This window comes from Octodon degus, unplaced genomic scaffold, assembly GCF_000260255.1.
Source record: "Octodon degus isolate 3935 unplaced genomic scaffold, OctDeg1.0 scaffold00070, whole genome shotgun sequence".
Taxonomy (NCBI): Eukaryota; Metazoa; Chordata; class Mammalia; order Rodentia; family Octodontidae; genus Octodon; species Octodon degus.
This window is the reverse complement of record NW_004524646.1, coordinates 4,422,104-4,428,702: the sequence shown is the minus strand read 5'-3', so window position 1 is coordinate 4,428,702 and position 6,599 is coordinate 4,422,104. Positions and strand designations below refer to the sequence as shown.

General features: G+C 37.0%; 1 protein-coding gene across 1 annotated transcript in view; it reads left to right on the top strand.

Annotated features, from left to right (window-relative positions):
- The window catches only part of Ppp4r4 (protein phosphatase 4 regulatory subunit 4), a 131,719-nt gene that overhangs the window by 30,672 nt on the left and 94,448 nt on the right, over window positions 1-6,599 (top strand). The window lies entirely within an intron of this gene.

Below are 6,599 nucleotides of genomic sequence, written 5' to 3'. Positions count from 1 at the left end.
ATCATATAATATATTCTCCTAGTATTAGAAACTTTAAAAAGTATATTTCCATTTTCTGTTGACTTGAAAAAATTATGAAAAAAAGACATATTGATCTTTATAGATAAGAAAAAGGAATATGAATTCATTTTCTGTGAAAGACATCCTAAAGTCAGAAAATAATATGAGCTCAATCATGCTTAGAAAAGCAATTCTGACATCAGTGTGGAGAATGGTAACTGGAGCCCAGGGAAAGAGCCCTGTGTACCGTGTACTCACCTAGGTGACTGTAGCGGCTGCACATCAGTGAGCCCCTCTACCTTTCTCCACTTCTATGAATGAGAAAATATATCTCTAGTATATATGTTACACTAAAATAAATAAATAAATGAAAAATAGTCTTTAACTCCAAGTGTCCCCCCCCCAAAAAAAAGAAAAGAAACTTACCTTTCCCCGCTCCCCCCGCTCAGCCTTCATTCGTCTCCCTTATCCGCAGACAACAGGCTAGCTGTTCTCTGCCACTGGTGTTCAGTTCGTGATTTCTGTACTTTTACTTGAATAAAGCATGCAGCAGTATGTATTCTTTTTAGTATGGCTTTTTCATTCATGATAATTACTTTGAAATTGATCTGTTTTTGTGTGTATCATTCCTTTTTATTGCTAGTAGTATTTCATTGTAGGGCTATATCAAAATTTGATTAACTGTACATTTGGTAATAAACATTTGGGCTGGTTCTAGTTTTTGTCTATTATAAATAAAGCTGCTCTGTGTTTTTGGGTTCGAGTGTCTATGTGGACATACACTTTCATTTCCCAGGGAGAATCTAATAACATTTGAAATGTCTGGGTTGTTTCGTAGGTGTATGTGTCACCTTTTAAGAAACTGTGAGACTTTTTTTTTTTTTTTTTTTTGGCAGCTTGGAAAAACTTTATTCCCATCCCACCTGACGTGCCTAGAACGGCTGAGGTGAGGTAGACGGAGCTAAGTGAATGAGAACCCCAAGTTAAAGATGGGCGTGGGGCGCCCTAGAAACTCGCTGCAGCCCCATGCTGCAACAGTTGCGGGAAGAGCTGAGTGCCCCTTTACCCGAAACCTGCTTAAGTTGCACCCCAGATGCAACAGCTAGAAACTGGGAGACTTTTTACAATTTAGTATGCTACTTTATTCTATCAGTAATGTGTGAGAGTTTTGGTTCCTCCTTATCACTGTCAATATTTGGTATACTCTCTTCCTTTGTAAGTTTAGTCATTAAAATTGATATACAGTGGTATGTTATTTTGGCTGTATGTTATTTGTATATACCTAGTTATTTACTTTGTTGATCATTTTTTCATCTGTTTATTTGCCATTTTTATGCATGTGTATGTGCATACTACTGAGAATTTAACTTAGGGAGCACTGAGACATATCTATAACTTTTTAAAAAAAATTTTTGTTTTTGATATAGGTTCCCACTATGCAGTTTGGACTTACAGTGACCCTCCTGTGTCAGCCTCCCTAGTGCTGGGATTATAGGCTTGCACCACCAGGCCCAGTTCCAGGGCCAACATGGCATGCCTGGGGTTCTGGGGCTGGCATGGCATGCAGCACTGGGGATCTAACATGGGACCTCGCATTTGCAAGGCAGTTGCTTTTGCTGCTGAGCTATCTCCCTAGCCCTGCATTTTTGTTTTGAGACAGTCTTAATAAGTTGCCTAAGCTAGTCTTGAACTTGCAATCCTCAGTATCTTGAGTAGCTAAGATTATGGGTGTGCAAAACCAGACACAGGCCACTTTGCTTTGCTTATTCTTATTATTGAATTCAAGAATTCCTTATAAATTCTAAATACAAATTGTTTGACATATGTTTGTGAACACTTTATTCCAATCTCTGATTTGCTTTTTCATTTTTGCAACATTGTTTTTATTAAGGAAACATTTTTAATCATTAAGAGGTTCATTTGGCTGATAATTTTCTTCTAGACCTCATGCTTTTTGCAGTCTATTTAAGAAGTCTTTGTAGACCGCCAAGTCACTAAGGTTTCTTGCTGAGCGTTCCTGCAGAAGTTTGACAGAATTGCCTTTTATATTCATGTCTTTAATCCACTTTCACTTAATTTTTGTGTATTTTTCAGGTTAGTGAAGATTCATTGTGTTTATATATGGCTGTCTAGTTGTTCTGCCACTACTTGTGACAAGACTGTCATTTTCTCATTGAACTGTCTTTACATGGTTGTCAAAATTCAAATGTTCGTTTACATTTGGTTCTGTATTTATAGTCTTCATTCTTCAATATTCCCCTTTGTGCCAGAGCCCAACTATCTACCACAGCTCTATGACAGATCTGAGATCAAGTAGAGTTAGTACTACTACTTTATGCTTTTTCACAATGGTTTTGTATATTTTATACCCTTGTCATTTTCATATAAATTTTTAGAATAAGTCTGTTCATTTTTATAGAGTCTGGGGAGGTTTAGACGGGTCTCATATTGAAGCTATCCTTTTGGAATTTGGAATATAACAGTATTGAGTTTTTAATCCTTAATTATCTAATATCTCTCCATATATTTAGGAGTTTTTGTTTTCTCTCAGAATGGCCTGTAATTTTTATTCTACAGATCTTGCATATAGTTTTCCAGTTTTTCCCCAATATATTTCATATTCTTATGTCAATATAAATTGAATTATTTTCTAAATTATAATCATGAATTTCTCTATTATATGGGCATATTATTGACTTTTATGAGTTGGTTTTGTATTCTTTCGCACTGCTCGACTCACAAGTCCTACTAAGCTATTTTGTAGACTGCTGAGGATTTTTGAAATAGGCTGCCATGTTATTTGTGAATAAAAAAGTTTAACTTCTTCCCTTCTAGTGTGTAGGCCTTCTATTTCTCTCCTTTCCTTGTTGCACTAGCTTGGACCTTGAGCATAATGTTGAATACAAGTAGTGGTGACTGTCCTACCTTCCGATGGGGTGGGATGATGCATTCTTTTCCTACTAAGTTGGATGTTTCTATAGATTTTAGTAGATACCCTTTGCCTTGGTTGCTTTCCTTGTCTATGAAGCACAGTTCCTTGCACAACAATTTAAAAGAAGGTAGGTTTATTGTGATTCCTGTCTCTAGTCCATGGTCATTTAGCTCCAAGGCAGGAAGGGCACGACAGAGGGGTCTGGCAGAGGGAGTCTGCTCGCATCATGGCAGGCAGGAAGCAGAGAGAACGGGAAGGAGCCAGGGAGGGAAGTGTGCTCGTCCAGATGTTGTCATCAGAGACTGACTCCAAGCAGCAAGTTAGCTGTGGCATCCCCATGACCCAGGCACCGTCCAAAATCCACGCTTCTGAACCTCCGAGCCATCTGGGGGACACTGCATATCCCAAGTAGTAGCACCTTTTACCTCTTACGGGATGTTTGCTATCCTGCTATTTCTAGCTTACTAACAATTTACAGTCACAAGTAGATGTTGAATTGGTCAGATTTACATATCTAGTCATATAATCACATCCTTTTTGAAAGTTGTGTTTGAAAATCAAGCCTGCGTAGGCAGACACGGGGACTAGGGCTCCATGCGCAGTGTGCTGTGCCGGCCCCACCCCTGGGGCAAGCTGAGATGGCGACTGAGGCTGGGCATGATGGCGTGCCCTGTAATCCCAGCATTTGGGAGGCTGAAAACAGGAGAATCACTGTGAGTCCGATTTGTGTAGTGAGACCCTGTAGACCCTGTACAAAATACATAAAAAAGAAAAAAAGTCAACATTGGATGACTTAAAAAAAAACTTCATTTTGAAATAATTGTGTCTTCACATATAGCTGTAAGAAATAATAGAGATACTGATATACCTTTTAGCCAGTTTCTCCATAAAGTAACAGCTCAAAAAATACTGTAACAATCGCAGCCAGAGTTCTGACGTTGATCCAGCCAAGATCATAAGATTTCTATTGCCATAGCATCTCTGATGTTGCATTTTAAGAATCATCTTTATCTCTCTTCCTGAACCTATAACCCTTTATAATCCCTGCAAACCACTAATTTGTCAAGAACTTTATAAAAGAAATTATCCATTATGTAACCAATATGTAATCTTTGGTAACTGACTTTTTTTACTCAGCACAGTTATTTGTTGATGTATTAAAATATACTTATATGTGAGTATATATATATATATATATATATATATATATATATATATAGTTGTTGCTGAGTAGCAAGCTATGATGTGGACATAGTACAGTTTAATGATTTACCTACTTAGGGACATACGGTTGTTTCCTTCCGTCATTTTGGGTGTCAGGTATTTGTCCCAGCAATGAGAGAAGAGTAACTAAGACACACACTTATTTTCATAGCAGGAAAATTTATTCTAGAAATTAACAATAAATAAACAAATATAAAACCAAAGTTGTAATTGCTATACTATAATCTTTAGCCAAAATTCTTCACAAGTCACCAAAAGACCTTTATTAGGAATATAAGTCAAATTATATTATCAATGTTATAGAAAACTATATTAGCATATTAATTTCTATTTTAGTCATCAAGATATCTATGGTTTTATAATAATTAATATATTTTTTTAAATTTTTATTTATTTGTGTGTGTGTGTGTGTGTGTGTGTGTGTGGCCAGCTCAGCCCACCAGGGGGCGGGGCTGGCCGGCATGTGGTGCTGGGGGATTGAACCGCGGTCCCTGTGCTCTGTTTAGCTTAGCTTGTTCTAAGTAGGTGCTCTAGACCACTGAGCCATCTCACCAGCCCCAATAATTAATATTTTGAGTTGTTGAAAAGCTAATTTTAAAATACCTCTGGTGGTTTTCTTTTCTTAGAGAATCACTTAATCTGCTACTAATGTAGTCACTTCTGCTTTCTTGTGATTCAAATTTACAAGATATATAATTTTTTGCTCTTTACTTTCTTTTTTAAAATTATTTATTTTTATTTATTACATTTTATGTTATTGTGTGTGTGTGTGGCCAGCTCAGCCCACCAGGGGGCGGGTCTGGCTGGCAAGTGGTGCTGGGGATTGAACCGCGGTCCCTGTGCTTTGCCAAGCTTGTTTCAAGTAGGTGCTTTAGACCACTGAGCCATCTCTCCAGCCTGCTCTTTACTTTCAACGAGGTAATTTTGTTCTAGTTCAACTGAGCTCTGTATAGGCTGTATTTGTTATAGTTTTTAATCCAGTTTGCAAAACCCTGCTTTCTAATTGATGTATTTAGCCCATTTATACTGAATGTAATTGTTGACATTTTCTATCTAAAGTCTCCCATTTTACTTTTTGTTCCCTGTTTATCTTCTTGGTTTGTTTCCATTGTCTTCTTGCCTTTCTGGGGAATATTTTTCCTTCAGATCTGTGAGGTATTAGAGCTAATTTTATTTTTTCCTTATTGTTAGTGAATAAAATTAACTGAATAGTCAATATTAAATATTCCTAACATCTATTTGTTCAGCTAGCCATCCCTTCATTCATCCTTTCTAGAGATATTTACTGAACCATTGTGATATTAAACACTATTTTTTTCAGATACTACCCCTTAAGTTCTGTACTAGTTTGTTTTCTGTGGCCACTGTGACAAATGGCCTGAGACAACAGAATGCGCTTGCTCATATTCTGCAGTCTTCCTTCCTTGAGGATGAGAGCGTCCTGAGCTGTCTGTAGCCCACTATCCGGTGGCTCTAATCGAACTGCCTCTTCTGTCCCTTATTTTCCTCTGAAGAACTCTTTAAAGGACATGGGTATTATTTGATTTAGGCCATACTCAGATAATTCAGGATGATCTCTTTATCTCATGAGCCTTTTTAAAATTAAGCAACTTCACAGATTGCAGAGTTAGAGTGTACACATACCCTTTAGGGGGCCGCCACTGGTCCAGTGCACACAGTATTTATAAATGCCGCTTTGATTCCCCGTGTTTGATTCTCTCGCCATCATGACATTTTCTGTTTCACATTTGACATTTTTCTCTCTTCTTCCTCAACTTTGTGTATTAAAGGATTCACTTAGAAATATCCTTTGTCTGTCAGAGGATTCACTTAGAAAGTAGTGAGGACAGTTAAAAATCATAGTGTCATTTATCTCACAGCCTACTTTACTACATCAAGGTGAAAGGATTTTTGCAGCCGGATAGCTTCGGTTAGAATCACATTGTGCTTTTTATGAACTGAACTGATAAAACTCTGAAGCAGAAATGAGTTACTTTAAAAAATTAAAAATGTATTAAAGTTTAAAGTACATATAATTAAATAGTTCTATTTGAAGAGAAGTAAAAAGAATTCAGTTAAGCAGACGTTGTGGCATTAGCAATTAATGTTGAAGTGGCTGTGCATTAAGAGTAGCTGAATGTCCCTTGAGGTCACTTGCTAGCATATTTTTACATATCTCAAATGCTTAGAATGACACAGAATTTATGTTACTTAAGAAATATTTTAAAAGCAAAGGATTAGGCTGGGAATACAGCTCTGGGCCAGAGTGCTTGGCTGATTGGGTGCTTCCTAGCAGGCTAGAAGCCTTGGGTTCCATCCCCAGTACTAAATTAAAAAAAAAAAAAATCAAAGGTTTCTTTTGTAGTTCATAAAAATGGGATTTCAGAAAAATTTAAATACTTTTCATGGTACTTAGTGTACTAGAGTATCATAGATATTATTA